Source organism: Camellia sinensis, chromosome 4 (genome assembly GCF_055761805.1).
Source record: "Camellia sinensis isolate YWXY chromosome 4, ASM5576180v1, whole genome shotgun sequence".
Taxonomy (NCBI): domain Eukaryota; kingdom Viridiplantae; phylum Streptophyta; class Magnoliopsida; order Ericales; family Theaceae; genus Camellia; species Camellia sinensis.
In genome coordinates, this window is record NC_138964.1 from 48,460,430 (window position 1) to 48,486,115 (window position 25,686).

Below are 25,686 nucleotides of genomic sequence, written 5' to 3' on the forward strand. Positions count from 1 at the left end.
CTGTTGGAGCTCTGAATTTGTTGGTGGCTTCATCACTATCAATTGTGATCTACAATAAGGCACTTATCAGCACATTAAGTTTCAATTTTGGTGAGTTGCTCACAATCGCTCTATTAGCTGCATATTTAGCCGAATATGTTTCGTTTTTCAGTTTTTGTTTTTAGTTTTTCACTTTTTTTTTTTTTTAATAGCAAATTCAGTGAAGTGCACCACATGAGAGGCCGTTGTTTTTAGCTTGTGGTTTTTGATTACTGACTTTTAGCTTACAATAAGTTGCACCAAATAGGCCATGATGTTCCAGAACTAAAACTAGACCATTGTTTGGGGGAGCTGTGTAAGCAATATATGAATAACATGCAAAAATTCCCAAACAAAGGGTTTGCCTTTTTTTCTGACCAACACCACACAAGAAAAAAAAACAATTGTGTTTAACTTGTGTAGTGGCTCCTCCATCCTGTCAACAGGGCTATAAAACCCTCCATATAAGGCACTTTATAGGTGTTCAAGTCCTTGCAATTTCTTTTCTATTCCCAAGTATGGGTTTTTCAATTAACCTAAATTTTTCTCCCTTGCAGTTTCATTTCAACTTTATGATCTCAAGCAACAAGGATTCATAGAGAGACAGGAGCTTATGAGGTATTTTGAATGGCGTTGTGTTTATGGCTCTTCAGTGAAAATTTCTATTGATTTGGTTATGTAACATGTTTTGATGGTTTGAAAGTCTTTGTTCTTACAAAAATTGTTTCCAATTGCTAGTTGTATTTTGTTTTGTTCAAAATTTTGATGGAGATATTAGTTACTTAGTTAGTATTATTAAATTTAACTACTACGCTTGACAATTGATTCACTGTATGTTGTATTACTTGTACAACTATGTAATATTGAAGTTCACACTATTTCATGGGTTTTAAGAATCCTATGAGCCCTTGCCTGTGCTTGAAAATCAACCTGATAGGACACCACAGAAAATATATACATATATTTAGAATCAATAAGTTATAGTTTGAATGTAATTGACAATTAAGCAGTCTAGACTTGGTGCTCATCTTTATCATTAGTAAGTTGGGTATCTCAAAGTAAACAGGAAGTAGGCATAACCTATAACTAAGCCAGTAGTGGTGGTGAAAAATGCAATTGGTTCCATAACATCCCATGAGAATTCCCAGAATGTAAGACGAAAGAAAAGCGGGACCTGCATGATAGCCAACCCTAGCCCTGACCAGAGGATGCGCCGAACCTGCTTATGTGCTAGCATGTCGATTTCTTCCTTCTTCTCCTGGAGCTTCTTTAGCTCATCCCTCATGGGGTTGTCTTCAGGTGTCAGGACAAGGGGCACTTCTCTGCTAACCAAATCCACCACCTGAATATGTAGAAGTAAATGGAACAACAAAAATCAATTTAAGTACTAATATAAAATATGTAAGGCTTCTAAATAGAAAGGACCATGGTATTGTGCCTTTGATTGATCAAAACATTTCATTTAACATAGATTAGGCTCCGTAGAGGGTTGCTAGCTGCATTTTCATCAGTTTGATGAAGGAGCTCTTAATCAACTAATGAAAAAGACATAATTTATAGCGATCTCGGTCTTGCCTTGACTTTCATTATGTTCTGAACTTGGTTCCGTGATTGAATATTGTATACATGTCTTGTTTTTCTCCTTTGGCCCTTTGTATTTGAGTTTTGGAGCTTGTTGGGCGAGTTTGGAACAGGTTAGTTGTTGGTTGGTTTAGATTGTTGTTGCCTAGATTTTGACCTCTTTGCTCGAGCGAGGTGTCTTGCTCTCGAACGAGCCTTGTGTAATTTGCTTCTTTACTCGAGCGAGGTTTCTTGCACTCGAGCGAGAATTGAGAGTCCTCAGGTCTCTCTCCCAAACGCAGTTTTTTTGGGAAGGTGAAGTTTTTCGCTCGAGCGAGGCTTCTTGGGCTCGGCCGAGCGTGTACGTCTATAGTAGACCTGAAGCTTTGCATTCTGCGCTCAAGCGACGCTTCTTACGCTCGAGCGAGGTCACTTATTGTGTCTGGTCGCTTGAGCGACAACTTCTTCGCTTGAGCGAGGACCGCATATATCAGTTCGCAACTGGGTCTTTTTACATCACTTTTTGATTTCATTTCTTCCCAAAACCCTAATCCGACACACTCTCTCTCTAAAGCTCTCTCTCTCTCTCTACAAATACTTCAAGATCCAAGCACCTCTCAACTCTAGTCCCTTTGTTAAAGAGTTAGAGCATCTCGTGGGCTTCCTCTTGATTCGAACAACACCGAGTTTGGAGTAATTTTTGAAGTTCTTCTTCATCTCCTTTGGGCTTCTACTCTTGAGGTAGGAATATTCTACGCTTTGGTACGGGTTTTAACCTAGGTATTTGTCATTTTGTATAAATGGTGGAGTTTGGGAAGATTTGGGTGGAGTTAGGGTTTGGGTTTGAATTTTGAAAGAGGGGTTTTCCATATTCGGCTTCATATATGTAGATAAGTGCTTGATTATGATGTTATACGAAAATAAATAGTGAGGTTGGGTTTTGGTTATAATATTGCAAAAAAGGGGAAAGTTTTGCCCTAATTTATGTTAAAGAACTATTTTGAATAAATAATGAAATTGATGTGGGAAATATGAAATTGGAAGGGTGTATAATTGAATGGTGTAGTTGGATTTGATAAATCACTCACTTATGGAAATTTGATAAATTATCTATTTGATGGATTGTATATCTGTTAGAAATATCTGTTTTGGGCTATCGGTGGAGGATAGCTATGATTGTTGTAGAAACTGCATGAGGATTAGGTAAATTGAAACTAATCATTTGAATTATGTCATTGAATATGACGGTTTGATTAAACCATTGAATATGTGATTTGGTTAGTCATTGTTTATGACGATGCTTTTAAATACATTGTATATGTATCATTGTTTGGGAGAAGATAGGGGATGTACTCCATTGTTTGCGAGGAGATAGAGGATGGACTCCATTGAAAACTAAGTTGGCCGAAGTGTCTATAGCGATCCCGGTTTTGACCAGACTCTTGTGGTATCCCAGACTCGGGTTTAATGCTTTCATGTTGATATTTATTTCTTTTCCTCCCTTGTATCTCCCAGAATTGGTCTTTGGGTTGTTGTGGTTGCATTTGGAACAGGTGGGTTACGAGTTTTTCCCAAATCTTGCTACCCAGAATTTTGGTCTTCTGCTCGAGTGGGCATTCTGGCACTTAAGTGGGGTTTGCAAACCTTCAGTACTTTGCACATCTACAAAAATACTAGGGATGTGTTTTTCACGCTCGAGCGGCATTTCTTATGCTCGAGCGGGTCTACGCTCGAGCAGCTTTCCTTGCGCTTGAGTGGTAGCCTGAAATCAGTAAAAATACTGGATGTGTGTATTCTACGCTCGAGCAGGCCTGTATTGCGCTCGAGCAGGTAGTGCCTTGTTGTTGTGTCTTGGCGCTCGAGCGGCCTTTCTTACGCTCGAGCGAGATAAATTTTTGTGTCTGACGCTCGAGCGTCAAACTCTTCGCTCGAGCAGACTGCGCGTATATCAGATCGTAAAAATGACTTTTTACATAACTTTTTCATCTCTTTTCACCCAAAACCCAAAGGTTAAGAGCCTCTCTCTCTAAAACTCTCATTCTCTCTACTCTTGACCTAGATCCTTTGATCTCTACACCCTTGAGCCTTCATTAAAAAGATAGAGCTCCTCAAGATCATCTATTCTATCCGATTAAAGTTGGATTTTGGCATTTTTGGGATTCTATCCTTGCTTGGCTTGTCTTTACTCTTTGATATAAGGATTTTCTATACTTTGATATGGTCTTTAACTTAGGTATTTTGTAGTTGTGTATCAATGGTGGATTTGGGGTATTTTGAACATAAATCTAGGGTTTGGGTGTTATTTAAAAGAGGGGTTTTTGGTGGAAATAAAATCTAAGAACATGGGGTTTGAAAATGAAGTCTTGTTGTGTCAAGGTAGTTGATTTTGGCACTTGGTTGAGATTCGGAGGAAAAAGGGAAATTTGCCCTAGAATGAGTATTATGTTTATTTTGTATGAATGAATGATATTGATGTTGTAAACACGCAATTGGACATGTATGGACATGGGTGGTGAAATGAAATAAATAATGTGTTTCACTTTTGGAAATTTTGAATAAATTATATATCTGTTTAGAAATATCTGTATTGGGCTATCGGTGGAGGATAACTTTGGTTGTTGTAGAAATTGCATATGGATTAGGTGAACTAAAACTATCCCATGGTTGACTATCATTGAATATGATTATGCTGTGAATACATTGTATATGTATGTTTAATTGGGAGTGGAAAGGGGATGTAATCCATATGTGATTTTGTGTTTATATGCATTGCAAATGTATGTTTGTTTGGGAGGAGAAAGGGGATGGACTCAATTATAATTAAGTTGGTCGGAGTGTCCTAGGTGAAAGTCCCGAAATCTATACATGGGTGTCGATCCCGCTGACGAAATATTTGTAAAATGGCAATTGGATGTGTTGATGTGTTGACTTGGATTTGTTGAGTTATTGAGTTGTAGTCTCACTTGAGTTATTGAAGAGGATACATAAAATTGGCTCATATAGCAAGATGAACAATAAGGAAAAATGAAGTGAGTTATGGTCATGATATGTTGTAAATACAAGAAATGATGAATGTTTTAGCCTTAACATTGTTTATGCTCACTACTCCTATACTTTTGTTAAATCTCATACACTGTGCTAGATTATCTTTACTGGGCTGTGACTCACTCTATATTGGGAAAAACATTTTCAGGTAATGATGGTATGCCTTCACCAAGGCAATAGCATTGGAGGGCTATTTAGGAAGCACGAGGACTTCTTATTTTGTTTCACATTTTGTTTAGCCTAGGGCTTTAATTGTATAGGCTAGTCCCACTTTTGTTGCAACCAAGTTAAGATTTGGAAATGTGTACGCCCGAAAGGCATTTATTTATGTTAAACTCTTTTGTAATAGTAACTTGTATAATGAGAGAACTATTTACTCTAATGTATGTTGCCTTCATTATATATGCTTATGGCTTATATTATGGTTATATTGTGAGGGCGTCACAACTTGGTGTCAGAGTCTACAGGGTTTTAATACTTTGGGTACGTGGGAAGTAGTTAGTACCACAATGGGTTTATCTCGCTTGTTAGAGACTTAGCTATGGATATTATGTGTTTATATGATAACATGATTATGTGATTATATGAGTATGCGATTTAGTTTCTAGGATATTGATTGATTCCACATGTTCCTGGGAGTCCTGTTGGAAAGGCAATTGATCACTGCCGTTTCTAATCGCAAATCTAGCAACGCCGCGGGACGGTTATTATCCGGAAATGAAATTCATAGATGTTTATGTGATTATGTGTTTATGTGGGATGATTTACTGTTGTCCACCGTATTAGGACGCGCGTGAGTTAGCTTCGGCATATTTGTAAATATGCTAATATCTTTCGTTACCTTTATTAGGATGTCAGGACATGGACGTGGTGGTTGCAGGCGTGGTAGGCCTAGGAGGCATGAGATGCCTATAACAGATGAAATTTTGGTGCAAGACGAGGGAGTCGATCAGGCCAACGTGGCCAACCCAGTTGGTCGGCAGGCCATGGGCGCTTTAGCTCGCGAAATGGCCGGTGTATTGAGGGAATCTATGGACATTCTTAAGGCTGAATATCAAGTCCAAGCCCAAGTAGCTGAAGCAGTGCCATCTTTCTTGAAGAGAGAGTTTTTCTGGTCGAACCCGGATGAGTTTTTAGGCGATCCCAAGGAGCCACTAAAGGCTGACGAGTGGCTAGAGCAGATGACGAAGACATTTGAGAGTGACCTTGGTGTCACAATCCAAACCTGCCCCTAAGGGTTTAGCATCGTAATCGGCCAGTAACCCTTGGATTACCAAAGGCCTCATAGCAAAACATCATATAGTTAGGGGCTACAAAAGCAAGTATGCAAAATATACGAGATCCAATGAGCTGTGATGACATATATGAGACGAATAATTTAAAACTGAGATAGACTTACGAGTGATGTCAAAAGATACAATGTTTACATATCACTTCCAGAAGTGTAATACTAGAAATTCATCCAAAACTTAACAAGACAAACAGAGTCTAATATAATTACAAAAACAGCCATAAAAACTTGATTTCATTCGGAACCTCCTCGGGAGGCACAAGGTTGGCTGACAAAACAGAAACATAGGCTGTCAACTCTGGGCCTGGTCACATGCTTGCTCACCTTCATACATAATATAAATAGTGAGCGGAAGCCCAGTGAATAATAACGGAGTAAAAGGTTTTAATGAATAAAATCCATACAAATTCAGGAAATCATAATTTAGATTTTGTTTAGATCATGTACAGAAATCATAATTCATACTTATTCATACGTGGTACATCCGTTAGCACTAACAGAGTAGATACAGAACAGATGCAGAACATATGGTGGTTATGAATAACCAATTCTGTAAAGGAACCTCCGGATTCGGGTAACAGAGAATAAACATGCTGAGCCCCATGATAGAGCCTCCGGTACGGGTAATAGAGTGCAGACATATTAAGTTCCATAATGGAACCTCCGATACCGGGTAACAGCCAACAAATATCACATAATGCTAAGGATGCCACGAATACATTGTTAGAAGTTGGACAATCATTCATTGTACAGAACATATCATGTCAGAAAACAGATGTTAATTCATCATACAGAAAATAAAGAAAGTTGAACATAACTTTACTAAGTTATTACTCACAGTTGGCTTCTGGTGCAGACAGACAGAGCAGGCTAATTAAACGGTTTACGGTACGTGACCTACATTAACACATAACAAATACACACCTGAAACACACGTTCGGATCATACATAACTTGCTTCACTTGTTCTTAGTGTGTTCCTACTCTTATTCTTATTATGGTGTCTTAATCATGGCCTAGGAATGCCTAGGATGGAATTGGGATGCAAAATGGATTAGAAAACATTTTCCAAAACTTACTGTAAACAGGGTCCACGCTCGAGCGTAACTTTCCCCGCTCGAGCAGACTTGAAGACACATAGGGAGACACTCGAGCCCAACTTCCCCCGCTCGAGCTCTTTGAACTTTGAAAAAGTACTAGTTATTTGATTTTCACGCCCGACGGACGCTCGAGCGCAACTTTTGACGCTCGAGTGTACTGTAAAACGTAGTAACTTCTGGGGGCTTGCATTTGACGCTTGAGCTAACTTATGGCCGCTCGAGCAGAAGTGTAAGATTACAAGGTCTCCACTCGAGCGTAGAATCTGACGCTCGAGCGGAAGTGCAAAATCTGGAATTTCCAAATTTGACTTCCAAGTTCAAAACTCAAATTCAACACTTCAAAACTCATCCTTTTGGGCCAAAATTCTAGAAAACATTTAGAAACCCACAAAACATTATGTTTTAATGATCATTTCATGAAATCAAGGCCTAAAAGCATGCCAATTGATCACAAATTCAACTTAAAATGTAGGAACATGCTCTAAATATGACATACATGTAATCACTTAAATTCCTAGCCCCCAAAACATGATCAAATGCAATATTCAACTCAAAAACATGGTGAATTCTTGGTCTACAACCAAGATATGTACATGCATATGAGATTTCCTATGAAAACAATTTCAAAACTTCATGATATAGACATGCATGCATGGGATAACTTACAATTGCCAAGTTCTAACTCAATTCTTGCATGAATTCATCTCTTTCACTTGAATCCTAGTAAATTCGAATTCAATTACACCATTAAAAAAAAACTTGGTCCCTTACCTAGAGTCCACAATTCCCTTAAATTTTAGTTAAGCTCAACAATCTATCACCAATCCTTTCCAACTCTTGATCCCTCTTAGCAATTCTCTCTTTTCCTCCTAGAATTGAACTCAAGCTTCTCCTTCTCCATTTCTCTCACATTTGGGGATTAAAGGTGAGGAAAAATAAGGTGCAAGATTGAACTAGTGGGGTCAAATGGCGCATTTGGTGGTAGTTGATTAAATTTAATCAAATGGGCATTAAATTAATCTAATTTAATCATTTTGGACCGAATTTCAATTAAACCTACCATAAAGTTCTAAAAATTCCAACTAACACAGGCATGAAGTCCATTTCGTAATCGGATGCCGATAAAGCCCTCAATTCACAAACTGAAACTAAAACATGAACAGATCTTTCTACGTTAAACAGATATAGACACAAATAATGCAATACACAAATGCAATTTAATTCAGAATTTCACTTTAATTACTGATTAGGCATAATTAATCATGGATTAATGTTAATCATGGGTCGGGGTTGTTACACTTGGTGTCCTTCCAATTGAAGGGAGACGTGGATCAGTGGTGGAAGTATGCGCGAGAGCGCATTGGAGGAACTTGGAAGGCCTTCGTTGACGCCTTCCAGGAGAAGTTTTTGCCTCCCACTATTAGGGAGAAGTTGAGGGACCAGTTTTGTCAGCTCAAGTAGTTGAATACACCAGTGGCCGAGTTTAAGGCCATCTTCACCAGTTTGTCGAGGTTTGTACCAGAGTTAGTGGCGACTGAGGGACACCGATGCCTAGAGTTTGAGAAGAAGTTGAGGACCCAACTCATGTTCCGAGTGGCTGGGTCCATGCTTAGAGACTATGGATGACTTGTGGAGGCTGCAGCCCATCTTGAGACCATTATGCAGGCTGAGGAGGAGCGGATGAGGGGCTCCAAGAGGAGTCAAGATAGTCAGGGGGACGGTAAGAGGCAGAGGGGTTCTAATCCTCAATAGTCTGAGAGAATGCATTCGAGGTCTACCTTTCTAGTGCCGAGTTTGAGTTCTGGGAGAGGTGGTCAGGGAGATGTGACTTGTTTCAAGTGTGGTCAGTTGGGCCACAAATCTCTAGCTTGCCTGTAGAGGGAAGGAGGGCAGCGAGCAACTTCATCTTCAGCTCGTTCTCAAAGCCAGAGTTAGGGTAGAGGACAACTGCTCACAATGTGGTCAAGCGGGGCACTTGAAGAGGTTTTGCCCACAGTTGGGTGGCATACCTGGTGTGTCTAGTTCAAGGCAGACACAGAGCCACCAGCCAGCACAGTCAGTACAGGCCTCGAGGGTCAATCAAGGAGCCTCTTTGGCTTAGTCAGTGCAGCAGTCTTATGCTCCGAGAGGTAAGCAAGTGGATCAGAGACCTACGAGACGTGTGTATGCTGTTACCGCGCCAGATCTTGAACCAGCTCCATCTATTGTGAGAGATACCTTTTTGTTTTGCAACTCGGCTGCTAATGTATTGATTGATACGAGTGCCTCCAATTCTTTTATTTCGTCTGCATTTGCATCTATTTTGGGGTTGGAGTTGGCACAGTTAGCATCTCCTATTTGTGTTGTGTCACCTGTTGGGGGTGAGATGGTTCTGAAGTAGGAGTGTCGGAGCTGTGATATAAAGGTTGCCGATCGTCGACTCCCTTTTTCTTTTGTATTGATGGATATGACTAGTTTTGATGTTATTTTGGCTATGAATTGGTTATCATTATACTGGGCTATTATAGATTGCTACCGTCAGAGGGTTGTTGTATGTACCTTGAGCGGGGATTGTTTTTATTTCTTGGGGGATTGGGTTGGTAGAGTTTTACCACCGGTGTATGATCTATGGGGGCAGAGTGAACTTAGTTGTCTCTTTACTAGCCTTTTGAGTAGTGAGTGTGATGAAGTCTGGGTTGAGTTGCCAAGAGTGGTTTGTCAGTACTCGGACATTTTTTTCGAGGATCTTATTAGTCTACCACCCCACCGAGAGATCGAGTTCTCTATTGATTTAGTGCCTAGCACGACACCAATTTCTATGGCACCATATCGGTTTGCGCCAACTGAGTTGAGTGAGTTGAAGATTCAACTCCAGGAATTACTAGATAAGGGCTTTATTCGCCCTAGTACTTCGCCTTGGGGAGCACCGGCCCTCTTTGCTAAGAAGAAAAATGAGGCCTTGAGACTTTATATTAACTATTGAAAATTGAATCGGGTTACGGTTAAGAACAAGTATCCTATGCCTCGTATAGATGATCTGCTTGATTAGTTGAAAGGATCCTGTTGTTTCTCCAAAATAGACCTAAGATCGGGTTGCCACCAATTGAGGGTTAGGGAGGAGGATATCCCGAAGATGACATTTCGTACGCGGTATGGCCATTATGGGTTTCTGGTGATGCCTTTTGGGCTAACCAATGCACCAGCTGTGTTTATGGACTTGATGAACCGAATCTTCTGAGAGTTCTTAGATCGTTTTGTGGTTGTCTTTGTGGATGACATCTTGATTTACTCATCCTCTGAGGAGGAGTACGAGGAACACTTACGAGTGGTGCTTAAGTTGCTTATAGCCCATAAGTTGTATGCTAAGTTCAGGAAATGTGAGTTTTGGCTAAGGGAAGTTAAATTCTTAGGCCATGTGGTATCGGGAGAAGGGGTGACTGTAGACTCATCCAAAATTGAGGCAGTGCAGGATTGGGCACAACCTAAGAATGCCTTTGAGATCCGTAGTTTTCTAGGATTGGTCGGGTATTATCGGAGATTTGTGAAGGATTTCTCTAAATTAGCTTCGCCTTTGACTAGATTGACAAGGAAATGAGTCAAATTTGTGTGGAGTGAGACTTGTGAAAAGTCGTTTCAAGAACTTACGGTTAAACTTACCACCGCTTCAGTCTTGATTATTTCGGAGAGGGGTTTGGGCTATTCAGTGTCTTGTGACGCTTCACGGGAAGGTCTGTGTTGTGTATTAATGCAAGAGGGAAAGGTAGTAGCCTATGGCTTACGGCAGTTAAAAACCCACGAGAGAAATTACCCTACTCACGACTTAGAGTTAGCAGCGGTGATTTTTGCCTTGAAGATCTAGAGGCATTACTTGTATGGTAAGAAATTTGAGGTGTTTTCCAATCATAAAAGCCTGAAGTATCTGTTTACACAGGAAGACTTAAATTTGAGGCAGAGAAGGTAGATGGAGTTCATAGAGGATTATGATTTCGAGTTGCATTACTATCCCGGGAAGGCCAATGTTGTGGCCGATGCCTTGAGTAGGAAATCCTTTAGTAGTGTGGCTTGTATCGCCATTTGGAAATGGGAGATGTTGGGTGCTCTTGATGAGTTTAACTTGCACTTAGGCGAGTTTGTTGAGTCTGCAGCCTTATTTTCTGTAGTCGCACGACCTACACTTGTGAGCCGAGTGTTAGAAGCGCAGAAGGGTGATCTTGAGGTAGAAACCCTCAGGGAGAAGATCTATAGTGGGAAAGTAAAGAAGGGTTTGATTGTGTATCCCAACTAGAGTGTGAGATACTGTAATCGTTTAGTTGTGCCGGAGTCTTGCCGAGAGGAAGTACTCTGAGAATTTCACCATTCACGCCTTACGGTGCATCCGAGAGGCACGAAGATGTATCATGATCTTAGTCACTAGTTTTGGTAGAGGGGTATGAAAAAGGATGTAACTGCATTTGTATCGAGATGCCTTACTTGTCAGTAAGTGAATGTCGAATATCAGAGGCCGGCGGGTTTGTTACAACCCTTACCTATAGTCGAATAGAAATGGGAAGATGTCACGATGGATTTTGTTGCGGGCCTTTTAAGGACTCAACGGGATAATGATGCCATTTGGGTGGTAGTTGACCGGTTAACCAAGTCCGCGCACTTTATACCTATGCGCGTGAGTGATCCAGTAGATCACCTTGCCGACTTGTATATCAAGGACATAGTGAGGTTGCATGGGGTCCCTGTGACTATTGTTTCGGATAGAGATCCACGTTTCACAGCTCAGTTGTGGCAGAGTTTGCAGAGTGCCTTGGGTACTAAATTGACCTTTAGCACTATGTATCATCCTCAGACTGACGGACAGTCCGAGCATACTATTCAAATTCTTGAGGATATGTTTCGCGACTGTGTCCTTGACTTTAAGGGGTCATGGGAGAGACACTTACCCTTAGTGGAGTTTGCCTACAATAACAATTTCCAATTAAGTATTGGCATGGCACCGTTTGAGGCCTTGTATGGCCGACCGTGTAGATCTTCAGTGTGTTGGGTCGAGGTGGGTGATGCACCTTTGTTGGGTATAGAGTTGGTTTGGGAAACGACGGAGAAAGTGGCACTTATCCGTAAGAGGTTGATTACAGCCCAGAGACTCCAAAAGAGTTATGTCGATCATAGAAGACGACCTTTGTCATTTGAAGTGGGTGATCACGTCTTTTTGAAAAATATCACCTAGGCGGGGTTTGATGAGATTTGGGAAGAGTGGGAAGTTATTCCCTTGGTTTATTGGCCCTTTTGAGATCCTTGAGTGGATTAGGGAGGTTACCTATCGTTTGGCGTTGTTGCCACAACTTTCCGGAGTACATGATGTGTTTCATATTAGTATGCTTCGGAAGTATAAGCCGAATCCATTGCATGTGTTGGATTGGACCGACTTAGAGGTAGACGAGGATGCCTCGTATGAGGAGAGTCCGGTGAAAGTCGTGGATAGACGGGACCAAGTCTTGTGATGCAAGACAATTTCCTTCGTCAAAGTATTGTGGAAACATCACAGGCTTGAGGAAGCAACTTGGGAGTGTGAATTGGAAGTCCGAGAGAAATATCGTAACTTATTTATTGATGTTTGAACATGTATTGTATTTCGAATTATGATGGGTAGAATGTGAAAACATTGTATATGTTGTTTATATTTTGGAAGTATGATTCTATTATAAACATTGTATGTGTTTAAGAATATGGAATATCACATGTATTGTGTCACTCTTGGAAGCATTGTATATGTTGTGAAATTTCCTTTGAAAGTTCGAATTTTAGTTAAACATTGTGAATGTTTTGGGAAAATTGTAAATTTCATTGTAATTTGGGACTAGTGTATCGAGTCAATGAAAAGGGATGACCGGAGTAAGGGTCATGGTGGTGGACTTATAAGAATAACATTGTCATGAATAATATAATGTTGAGTTTCAACCAAATTGGTAAATTTCGGGAACGAAATTCTTTAAGGGAGGGAGGCTATAGTGATCTCAGTTTTGACCCGACTCTTGTGGTATCCCGAACTTGGGTTTAATGCTTTCATGTTGATGTTTATTTCTTTTCCTCCCTCGTATCTCTCGAAATTGGTCTTTGGGTTGTTGTGGTTGCGTTTGAAATAGGTGGGTTACGAGTTTTTCCCAAATCTTATTGCCCAGAATTTTGGTTTTCCGCTCGAGCGGGCATTCTGGCGCTCGAGTAGGGTTTGCAAACCTTCAGTACTTTGCACATTGTAGACATCCCATTTTTGACCGTCCTCAAGACTTGGACGTCATCGTTTGAACACTCGATGATCATCCATGTTCGTGTTCGTCTTGAGTTCTCGGAGGTTTCGGTCGCGCGCCTTGCCTCAAAACCTCTCGACTTGTTTGTTTTGTGCTTGGTTGTACACCAAACACTTGTGTTTTTGCTTCTGAGGGCAGGGAATGGCTTGTTGGCCATCCCCACACCTCACCGGCCTTGGCTTGAGGCCACCGGCCCTCTTTTCTTGCTACCGGCCAAATATTTTGGTCGATCGGCATTGTTTTTGGTCGGCCGGCCGTTTTTGGTCGGCCGGCCATTTTTGTTGGTCAATCTGCCATATTTTCCAGCCGACTCCTTTCCATTTACTTTTGGCAGATATTTTATGCCAGCTGTGACAGCTGGCATCCACAATACACCCCCTCCATACACGTGTATGGAGGGATTTGCTCTCTTATGTTAGCTTCTCCAAGAAGCTTAGGAATTGGATTCCTATAAGAGGAGGCCCTCTCCTCCCTTTCCAGAGGTTGAACAATCTGATATATATGATATATATCACTCTCTCTCTATATCTCCTTCTCTCTCTTGATTTGTGTGTGTAAAAGTGTTCCAAAGGGGTTTTTGTTCTTAGTTTTGCACTAAGATACCTAGTGTTACACCATACTTCGGTTACTGAGGTCTTGAGGGGTTGATTTCAAGGTTTTTGAGTTAGTTTTCATCAAAAAGAGGTGCTGGGTTTGGTGTTCTTGAAGTGTTCTTCAAGGGTGAGAACTACCTCTTTTATTCCCCATTTTGCCTTAAGCTTTTAACCTATCTTGCATGTTGTTTTGAGCTTAGTGTATAACTGATAAAAGTTCTGTATTTTCATGCTTAAGATGTTTGTTTAAGGTTGCTTTTGGGTTGGGGGTTGTTTACACCCTCTTAGGCCTTGTTTGGCCTCTTTTCATGCCTTTCTCTTAGGGCTTTGGAACCCCTTTATTTCGACCTTCTCACCACTGAAATCCAGAGGATTTTTAATGGTGGAGAAGTGGTTTTGAAGTCATGTATAGGGGAGGGACACCCCTCTCCCTTTGTGCCTCATTTACTTGCATTTAGGGCTCATAAAGGTAGCATGTTTGCTTAGCTTTATTTGGCTTCATTTCAGTGGGTATTTGGTATTAGTTTATCATATTATACCTCTGTTTTTGGTCGGATTGATAGCCTATTGCATGCATCATGCACTTGCTTTGTAATCCCTTCTATTGTCATAACATGTAGCATGCATTTAGACCATCATGCTTGCATGTTTTAGCTTGACTTCATGAAGCTTTTAGCCATATTATGACATGTTTAAGCTCTGTTTGTTGTTGATTTGGTCATGTTTGCCATGCTTTGTATGGCTACCATGCATTTTAGCTTGTTAGCTTTGGGTGTGTGAGCCATGAGCATGCTTTATTTGGGCTATTTCAGTGATTTAGAATCACTTATCATGCTATTTTAGTCCATGTTCCATGCTTGTATGCTTGCATTTACCATCCTTTCAATGTTTTGAAGAGTTGTTGTTTTATGCTTTGAAAAGGAGTCATTGTGCATTCCTCTTTGTTCAAGTCTTTGGGCTGCCATATCAGTGGGTTTTGGGACTCATTTTGGCATATTATAGCTTTGTTTTCATTGCATAATCCATGCCATGTTTGGTTATGATAGGTGTAGAGCAATGCTCCCTTTTATAGCTTTGAATACCCTTTGTTTTGGGCCGGTTTCTTAGCATGTTTTGGCCTTGTTCCATGCATTCCCTAGCCTTATCTTGGTCTGCCTAGGACTGATTTAAGTCATTTTGGTTCTTTGAGGCTTGGTTGGTATGACCATAGATTGACCCCCTTTTGTTAGCCTCAAGTTTTGGCCTTCATTGCATGCCTTATTGACATGGCTTGGTTGATTTGGCATCATTCTTTACACATTTTCAGAGCTTAGCATGCATGTCGTTTGTCTACATTAGTCTCTTTTTAAATGTGTTTAAAAAGTTCCCCTTTCCATGCTCAAGTGATAGGCTAGTTAGCATGCATGTTTGCTTTGCATTTTGATGCCTTCATCCATCACTTTTGGCCACTGTTTTGGGGCATGGCTGAGGTCTCCCATTCCGGTTTAAGCCCATCCTTGTATATAGTTGCATGTTTGACATTTTGCATCTTGTTACATGCTTGCTAGTTTACACTTTTTTACATGCTTGTGCAAGTTACATTGAGTAGGCACACTCATGTAGCGTTACATTATTTGCATACTTGCATTATATCATGTTTGCATATTTAGTATATTGCATGATGCTTAGCTAGTTGCACTACATAATATTGTTGTATACTTGGCATGTTCATGTTACATTGGCATTAACTTGCATGCTTAGGTAGCATTAGATTTCATTGAGTTAACATGCTCATGTTGCATTGCATTGGTTACATGCTTTGCATTGTATATGGCATGCATACATTACATTATGTTTGGCTTGGGGTGTCAAACCAAACATGAGAAATGAGGGACGTTCGTACTCAAAGTGACGAAATGCGCCTTGATCCTCGGTCGCCGACACTCTTGATCTCAACATGATAGAGCGTGTAGCATTCATTTGTTTTGTTGCATCCATTTTACATTAATATGCACACTTGGCTCCTTTGGCCATCATGAGTTGAAATGCATGATTGGTGGCCCGAGGGTCGAGAACCATACTCCCTTGAGTTCATAGCATGATAGGGAGGGTGGTCGTGCATACATTTGACTTGCAAATTCCACGCCATGCACTGTCTGTCCTCTGTTGCAGCAAAACCAGTATTCTGCAGGAAGAAATGGTCGGTCGGCAACTTTTAGTGCCGGCCGACCACAAAAGTCCGGCCGATGGACCAACTTCTGGCCGGTGACCATATTTCCACAGCCGGTGGTCCGGTATCTTGGCCGGTGATATCCCATAATGATCAGGGAGTAATTTAGAAGCATCCTAAGAATTTTCACAATTATCAGAGGTACAGAACAGTGAAAATAGAGGCAACAGAGGCACGACAACGGGTTTCCGAGCAAGGCAAATCGAGCATGCATCATCCAATCATTTCGAGGCGGAGCTGCGGCGGCCTTTTGAAATTCATACTTAGTTTATTTTGTAATTAATTTGTTAATTAATTAAGGGTCTGTAATAATTAATTAGCTAGAGTAGTTAATTATTTATTAGGTTTGTATTATTCTTTTGGATTCTCTGTCGAGAGGGCTAATTTGTAATAAGTGTGCATGCGTGTGTGAATGTCTTCCAACCCCACGTCTTTCTCCCTTTTATTTACTAGCTTTTGATGGTTAGTTTAGGACATGTTTCAAATTAGCATACTTATGCTCGCATGTTTGCATCATTCATTTGTTTTGCATGCACCGGGCTCGGCGCATCATGCTAACTGCATTGTGTTTCAATTCCAACTTGAATACGTGAATTGAGTTGCCACATTTCACATACCATTTTTAGAATAGCCGAGCCTATTTTAGTTGCATTTTGCATGTGTTGCATTAGCCATCTTAACACATGCATGATTCCTAACTAGTTTATTGTTTTGGCTCGGAGTACTAGGTAAGCTTTTTATGCTTTAGCATCTTGCATGAGTGTGAGTGTTGCCATGATAGCATGCTTGCCATGAGGCTATCTGTTTACATGATATAACTGCCTGAATGCCTGTGGGTGAAGGTTGGGTTGCTTGAATTAGAATAATTCGTCGAAACCCGTGTTTTAGCCTATTTGCGAGTAGCAAACTTCAAACCAGTTTCAAAAACAAACGGATATGCGATGCTTTGTTCCAACTTGGGCAATGTAGTCTATACTTGTATGTTGTGTGTATCATATAGTAATTCTAGGTTAATAACCAGAATAAGAACGCATAATGTTTTCAAAACTCGATATCATGCTTAGTACAGGCCGATCTTCGAATCGGGCGAGCGGGGGTACTCATAGCTGACCTTCCCAAATCGTACCCAAGTTCCCAAGCCAAGGCAACTTTGGTGATGACGGACACGTGGCCTTAGGCACGTGTCAGGGTTTCCTAAATTCCTCCAAAACAAAAATATTTAGGTAGCGACTCAGTATCTGGCAAAGCAGTCCATGTTTGGCATTTCTTTCTAAAAATCTGTTTTCCAAAACGATTTGCCTGACTTAGACTCTTTGGTGATTTGTCAATCTTGCATCGCACTTTACGCGATCAGAATAAGAACCGTGACATTGAGTCCGAACTGTAGTGAGCCCCCAATGAACGAAACGGAATTTCCTCCCGGGACGTTCAGGGACGTCTACACACATCTGTAAAAATACTAGCAATGTGTTTTTTACGTTTGAGCAGTGTTTCTTACGCTCTAGCAAGTCTATGCTCGAGCGGCTTTCCTTGCGCTTGAGCAGTTGCCTGAAGTCTGTAAAAATACTGAATATATGTATTCTACGCTCGAGCAGGCCTGTATTGCGCTCGAGCAGGTAGTGCCTTGTTGTGACTTGGCACTCAAGCGGGATAAACTTTTGTATATGATGCTCGAGCGTCAAACTCTCCGCTCAAGCGTATTGCACGTATATCAGATCGTAAAAGTGACTTTTTACATAACTTTTTCATCTCTTTTCACCCAAAACCGAAAGGTTGAGAGCCTCTCTCTCTAAAACTCTCATTTTCTCTACTCTTGACCTAGATCCTTTGATCTTTACACCCTTGAGCCTTTATTAAAAAGATAGAGCTCCTCAAGATCTTCTCTTTAACCCGATTAAAGTTGGATTTTGGCATTTTTGGGATTCCATCCTTGCTTGGCTTGTCTTTACTCTTTGATATAGGGATTTTTTACACTTTGATATGGTCTTTAACTTAGGTATTTTGTAGTTGTGTATCAATGGTGGATTTGGGGTATTTTGAACACAAATTTAGGGTTTGGGTGTTATTTAAAAAAGGGGTTTTTGGTGGAAATAAAATCTAAGACCGTGGGGTTTGAAAATGAAGTCTTGTTGTGTCAAGGTAGTTGATTTTGGCACTTGGATGAGATTTGGGGGGAAAAGGGAAATTTTCCCTAGAATGAATATTATGTTTATTTTGTAGAAATGAATGATATTGACATTGTAAACATGGAATTGGACATGTATGGAGATGGATGGTGAAATGAATGAATGATGCGTCTCACTTTTGGAAATTTTGAATAAATTATATATTCGTTTAGAAATATCTATATTGGACTATCGGTGGAGGATAACTTTGATTATTGTAGAAATTGCATGTGGATTAGGTGAACTGAAACTATCCCATGGTTGACTATCATTGAATATGATCATATTGTGAATACATTGTATATGTATGTTTAATTGGGAGTGGAAAGGGGATGTACACCATATGTGATTTTGTGTTTATATGGATTGCAAATGTATGTTTGTTTGAGAGGAGAAAGGGGATGGACTCCATTATAATTAAGTTGGTCGGAATATCCTGGGTGAAAGTGTAACAACCCCGACCCATGATCAACATTAATCCATGATTAATTATGCCTAACAGTAATTAGGGAGAAATTCTGAATTAACTTGCATGTGTTGTTGCATTATATGTGTTTATATCTGTTTTGTGTAGAAAGATCTGTCCATGTTTTTGTTTCGATTTGCGAAATAAAGGCCTTATCGGCATCTGATTTAGAAATTTGCTTAATTTATGTGTTAATAGGGATTTTTAGAATTTTATGGTCCGATTAATTGAAATCCGATTAGGAATGATTAAATTAGATTAATTTAATGCCCATTTGTTTGGTCTTAATTAATTACACTTTTGCCAAGCCTACATAAGGCCTATACACCCACTAGAGCCTTTGGTTTGATATCATCTTTGAGCATCTAAGTGATCAAACGTGAGAGAGAGGAAGAAAGGAGACCAAGGGTGAGATTTGGCATCAACATTTGTCTTTGAGAGGATTTTGCTAAAATTGTAGACACTTGAAGAGAATTTGGGAGTTTCACCGTCAACCTTTATGAATTCAAGTTTCTAGGTAAGGAATCAAATGCTAAATTGTGTAATTGAATTTGGCTCTACAAGCCTTCATGCGAATTAGGTGAATTCATGAAGGAATTGCGCTAGAATTTAGTAGAATTGGGCCATACCATGCATGCATGTTCATTTCTTCACAATTGAGCATGATTTCAAGGAATTCTTTCATGCATGTGTTCATCTCATTTATATTTTGGGAATTCATCATTTTTTTTTTATCAAGTTGCCAAGTTTGATCATGTTTGGAAATGGTTAAGTTCAAGAGAATTCATACATGTTGTGTTCTTTGAACATTCATAAAGTTTATGTTGGAATTTTGCACAATTGACATACTTTTGGGCTTTGATTTCACGAAATGATCTTTAAACCATGTTGTTTTATGAATTTCTAAGTGTTTTCCAAAATTTTGGCCCAAGAGAATGAGTTTTGAAGTGTTTGGTTTAAGCTTGAAGCTTGGAGATCAAATCTGGAAATTCCAGAATTTTAATCCACGCCCAAGCGTAGAAGTTCACGCTCGAGCGAGCACTCTGAATGCGTGCACTTCCGCTCGAGTGACATGATACATGCTCGAGCGTGAAATGCATGTATCCAGAAGTTCATATGTTTTACAGTTCGCTTGAGTGAGGGAATCCACGCTCGAGCAAGGGTCTGAGTCTCACGCTCGAGCGGGGTTCGAGCGTCCGTCGAGCGTGAAAAACATGCAACTAGTACTTTTCCAAAGTTTGCAGTCCGCTTGAGCGAGGAAATTCACGCTCGAGCGTGGACTCTATTTTCAGCAAGTTTTGAAAAATGTTTTCAAGGGCATTTTGGCATCCTCAATCCATCCTAGGCATTCCTAGGCCATGATTAAGACTCCACAATGAGGTTAAAGGCTAGAAACATGCTAAGAGCAAATAAAATAAGTTATGTATAATTTGAAAGTGTGTTTCAAGTGTGTATTTGTATGTGTGTTCGTGTAGGTCGCGTGCCTTAAATCGTTTGATTAATCTACTCTGTTTGTCTGCACCCGAAGCCAACTGTGAGTAATAACTTTGTAAAGCTATGTTCAATTTATAAGTATTTTCTGAACGATATAAGATGATTTGTTTTCTGAACTATTACTTTCTGTATGAATGAACAGTTGTCCAATGTTTCTGAAGTATATTCGTGGCATTCTTAGCCTCAAATGATATCTGTTATATGTTCTGTTACGTCCCTTTATGGGTCAACTGTACGTCTCATGAGCCAACTGTTATGGATCCTTATGTATACATCCCTTTATAGGCCAACTGTACGTCTTATGAGCCAATTGTACTGTCTCCGTGCACGTGAGTCAACTGTATGCCTCTATGGTCGTCCCTTTATGGGTTATAGCGATCCCTGTTTTCCCTTCATTGTTTAATTGTATTCCAGACTCGGTTTTGTGGATGTTGGTCGTTGTCTTATTCTCATTTTTATCCTTTACCCTTTTTGAGTCTTGGGTTGTGTTGGGCAGGTTGGGAACAGGTTGGTTGTGTTTAGAAACCAAATGTTGATGCCCAGATTTTGGCCTTCATGCTCGAGCGGGCTCTTTGTTGTTGCTTCTCCGCTCGAGCAGGCGTTTTGGCGCTTGAGCGTGAATATTCATCTCTCAGCATTTTGTTCTGCAGGTCATTGGATGCTCAAGCGTCCACTTTCACGCTCGAGCGGGGACCATCGACTGCAAAACTTCTGGAAGTATGCATCCGACGCTCGAGCGGAACTTTTGATGCTCGAGCGTAAGTCTGTGTCTGACGCTCGAGCAGGGAATCCCACGCTCGAGCGGACCTGTTTGTATATCAGTCCGAATTTTGACTTTTTGGATCACTTTTTCAATACCTTTTCTCTCTCTAACTTTTCAAAACCTCCATTGGAGAGCTCCTCACTCTAAGCTTCAACTTCTCTGATCTAGTTTGAGTGATCTTCTACCTTAGTGTCTTTGTAAAAAGTTTAGAGCTTGGCTTGGGCTACATTTCCATCCGAAAATCTTGGGTTTTGGTCCATTTCAAAATTCTTCATCTTCTCCATTTGGTCTCATCTTTTGAGGTAGGGATAACTACTCATATTTATGGTCTTTGACATAAACTTTTAGTCATTTGTTATAATGTTGAATTTGGGTAATTTTGGGTGTTAGGGTTTCAATTTTATAAAGAGGGGTTTTGTTCTTTGGGCCAATACATGTGTATTTTGGGTCTCAAATGAGGTTATTGTTGTTTGTTGCTGATATTTGAGCCTTTTGGTCAATGTTGAGAAGGAGGGAGAAAAGCCCTAATTTTTGTTATGAATTAATTTATATAATTAATTTGGGAATGTTATGGGAAGATAAAATTAAGTTCGAAATGATGAAATTAGCTTAATATGAGTTGGAATGGTGGAGTCGGATTTATTAATCGCTCACTTTTGAAATTGTCGATAAATTATCTGTTGATGCATTTATTATTTGTTTAGAAATAATTGCTTTGGGCTATCGGTGGAGGATAGTCTTGATTGTGTAGACACTGTATGTTGATTAGGGAAAAATGAAACTAATCACGTTGAATATGTCATTGAATATGACGATTGGAATAATACATCGAATATGTGTATTGATTGATTATTGTATATGATATGTTTATATACATTGTATTGTGTGGGAGGAGATAGGGGATGTACTCCATGGTTTGGGAGGGGATAGGGGATGGACTCCTAAACCGGATATTGTTTGGGAGGAGATAGGCGATGGACTCCATTGATACAACAAATATCTGTTTCTATTGTGAAGTATGGAAGTGTTTTAAATATGACATTGATACAACAAATATGTGTATCTACTGTGAAGTATGGAAGTCTTTTGATATGAGTTGTTATCTCATTTAAAAAGGAAGTGCTTTAATATGAGTCGTAGTCTCATTAAATTGTTGGCCAGGTTCTAAGCCATGTTATGAATTGAAAATTTGATAAGTAAAGGAAAGGGGAATGAAACATGGACATACTTGTCATGGAATTGGATTGTGTTGTACGTTGGATTGTATGAACTAAACATTTATCAAATGCTAACGTTTTAGTTATTGCTCATATTATGTTTAGCATATCTCTACTGGGCATTGGCTCACCCTATATGGGACATCATTTTCAGGTGCAGGTGATATGCCGCCTCCATGGATGTAGCTTGGGAGGTTGTAGAAGCCGAAGGCTTCCTTTTTGTGACTATTTTGTGTATTACATGTAAATCAAGCCAAGGGCTTATCTTGTGTCTTGAGTTAGTACTCTCATTTTTGTAACCAAGTGTTGGCTTGGAAAGTTGTAAGCCCATAGGGCATTTACTTTTGATGTCAACATGTAATACTTTTGTAATGAATACTCTGATAAATAGAATTATGCTTTATTCTCTTAAGTTTATGGATGTCTTGAATGTATGATTTATGGGTTTATTTTGAGGGTGTTACAACTTGGTATCAGAGCGTACCGGGTTTGAATACTTTCGGTACGTGGGAAGTGGTAGTACCACAAGGGGTTTGTCTCGCTTGCTAGAGACTTATGTGTGATATTACGTGTTTATCTGATAACATGCTTATGTGACTACTTGGGTATGGGATTTAGTTTCTAGGATGTTGATGGGATCCTTGGGTTTCTGGGAGTCCTATTGGAAACGCACTTGATCTATGCTGTTACTGGAACTCTAGCAACGCCTTGATATTGTCATTATCCACTAACGAAATTCGTAAGTGCTTATGTGCTTACATGGAGTGAATTACTGTTGTCTATTGCATTAGGACGTGGGTATTATAGCTTCGGCACATTTATGAATGTGCTAATGTTCTTCGTTACCTTTATTAGGATGTCAGGACGAGGACGTGGTGGTAGGCGAGGTAGGCCTAGGAGACAGGAGATGCCTATACCAGATGAGATTCCGGCGCAGCAGGAGGGTGTTGGTCAGGCCAATGTGGCCGAGCCAGTAGGTCAACAGGCCATGGGCGCCTTAGCCCGCGATATGGTAGGAGCTTTAAGGGAATCTATGGGCATTCTCAGGGCTGAGAATCAAGCCCAGGCCCATGTAGTTGAGGCAGGGCCTTCCTTTCTGAAGAGGGAGTTCTTCCGGTCTAATTCGGACGAGTTTGTTGGCGATCCAAAAAAGCCACTTAAGGCTGATAAGTGACTTGAACAGATGACGAAGATGTTTGAGATACTTGGTATCGAAGACGGGGCTTTGAAGGTGACCTTGGCGTCTTTTCAGCTGAAGGGAAACGCGGGTCAGTGGTGGAAGTTTGTTCGAGGACGTATTGGTGGCACATGGGAGGCCTTTGTAGATGCTTTCCAGGATAAGTTTTTGTCTCCAACTGTCAGGGAGAAGTTGAGGGACCAATTTTGTTAGCTCAAGCAGCTGAGTATGCCTGTGGCTGAGTTTGAAGCCGCATTTACCAGTCTATCTAGGTTTGCTCTTGAGCTAGTGGCATCTGAGGAATGTCATTGTCTTGAGTTCGAGAGGAAGTTGAGGCACAGACTCAAGGTTAGGGTTGCTGGGCCCATGACTCGGGAGTATGGATGCCTTGTGGATGCTGCGGCCCATATGGAGATTATTATGCACGAGGAGGAGGAGATGTTGAGGGGCTCCAAGAGGACTCAGGATGGCCAGGGGGATGGCAGGAGGCAGAGGGGTTCTAACCCTCAGCAGTCCCGGGGTGCTTTTGCTAGATCTACCTTTCGGGTGCCGAGTGTAGGCTCTGGGAGAGGCAGTCATGGAGACGTTACTTGTTACAAATGTGGTCAGCTAGGCCACAAGTCTCTAGCTTGCCCGTAGAGGGGAGGAAGTCAGAGAGCAGCTTCATCTTCGGCTCGACCTCAGAGCCAGAGTCAGGGCAGAGGCCAGCCGCTCTCTTGTTTCCAGTGTGGTCAGGCGGGGCACCTGAAGAGGTACTGCCCGCAGTTGAGTGGCACATCGGGTGCGTCTGGTTCGAGGCAGACGCAGAGTTTTCAGCCAGTACAGTCGGTTCAGGCCTCGAGGGCCAATCAGGGGGCGTCACCGTCTCAGTTTGTACAGCAGTCTTTTGCTCCGAGAGGTGAGCAGGTAAACCAGAGACCTTCTAGACGCGTGTATGCTGTTACCGCGTTGGATCTTGTATCAGCTCCATCTATTGTGAGAGGTACCTTTTTGTTTTGTAACTCGATTGCTAATGTGTTGATTGATACGGGTGTATCCCATTCCTTTATATCTGTTGCATTTGCATCTGTTTTGGGGTTGGAGTTGGCACAACTAGCATCTCCTAATTGTGTTGTATCACCTGTTGGGGGTGAGTTGATTTTGAAACAAGGGTATCGGGGCTGTGATATAGAAGTCGCCGACCACCGACTTCCATTTTCTTTTGTAGTTATGGCTATGTTGGGTTTTGATGTGATTTTAGGTATGGACTGGCTATCGTCATACCGGGCTATCATTGATTGTTACCGCCAGAGGGTCACAGTATGTACCTTGAGCGGGGATTGTTTCCATTACTTGGGGGATCGGGTTGGTAGTGTGTTGCCACCAGTGTATGATCCACGAGGGCGGAGTGAGCTTAGTGGTCTTCTCATTAGCCTTATGAGTAGTGAGTTTGATGAGACCCAGATTGAGTTACCCAGAGTGCTTTGTGAGTACTCGGACGTCTTTCCCGAGGATCTTCTTAGTTTACCACCTCATCGAGAAATTGAGTTCTCTATTGACTTAGTGCCCGGCACGGCACCGATTTCTATGGCACCTTATCGTTTTGCCCCAGTCGAGTTGAGTGAGTTGAAGATTCAACTCCAGGAGTTGCTAGATAAGGGTTTTGTCTGCCCTAGTGTTTCGCCGTGGGGAGCACCAGCCCTTTTTGCTAAAAAGAAAGATGGTGCCTTGAGACTTTGTATTGATTACCGGAAATTAAATCGGGCTACGGTTAAGAATAAGTACCCTATGCCCCGTATAGATGATCTGTTTGACCAGTTGAAGGGGTCCCGTTGTTTCTCTAAGATAGACTTGAGATCGGGTTACCACCAGTTGAGGGTTAGGGAGGAGGATATCTCGAAGACGGCATTCCGTACACAGTATGGCCACTATGAGTTTCTGGTGATGCCCTTTGAGCTCACCAATGCACCGGCAGTATTTATGAACTTGATGAACCGAATCTTCCGGGAATTCTTAGATCGTTTCGTAGTCGTTTTTGAGGACGACATTCTGATTTATTCACCTTCGGAGGAGGAGCACGAGGGACACTTGAGAGTAGTGCTTGAGTTACTTAGAGCCCATAGGTTGTATGCCAAGTTTGGGAAGTGTGAAGTCTGGCTAAGAGAGGTTAAACTCTTAGGCCATGTAGTCTCCGAGGAAGGGGTGTCTATTGATACATCCAAGATAGAGGCAGTGCAAGATTGGGCACAGCCTAAGAGTGTTTTTGAGATCCGCAGTTTTCTGGGATTAGCTGGGTATTATCGTCGGTTTGTAAAAGATTTTTCCAGGCTAGTGTAGA

At 41.0% G+C, this 25,686-nt stretch overlaps 1 pseudogene; it reads right to left on the minus strand.

The window, feature by feature from the left end:
* Positions 1 to 1,054: 1,054 nt before the first annotated feature.
* The window catches only part of LOC145823736 (calcium uniporter protein 2, mitochondrial pseudogene), a 43,280-nt pseudogene continuing 18,648 nt past the window's right edge, over positions 1,055 to 25,686 (minus strand).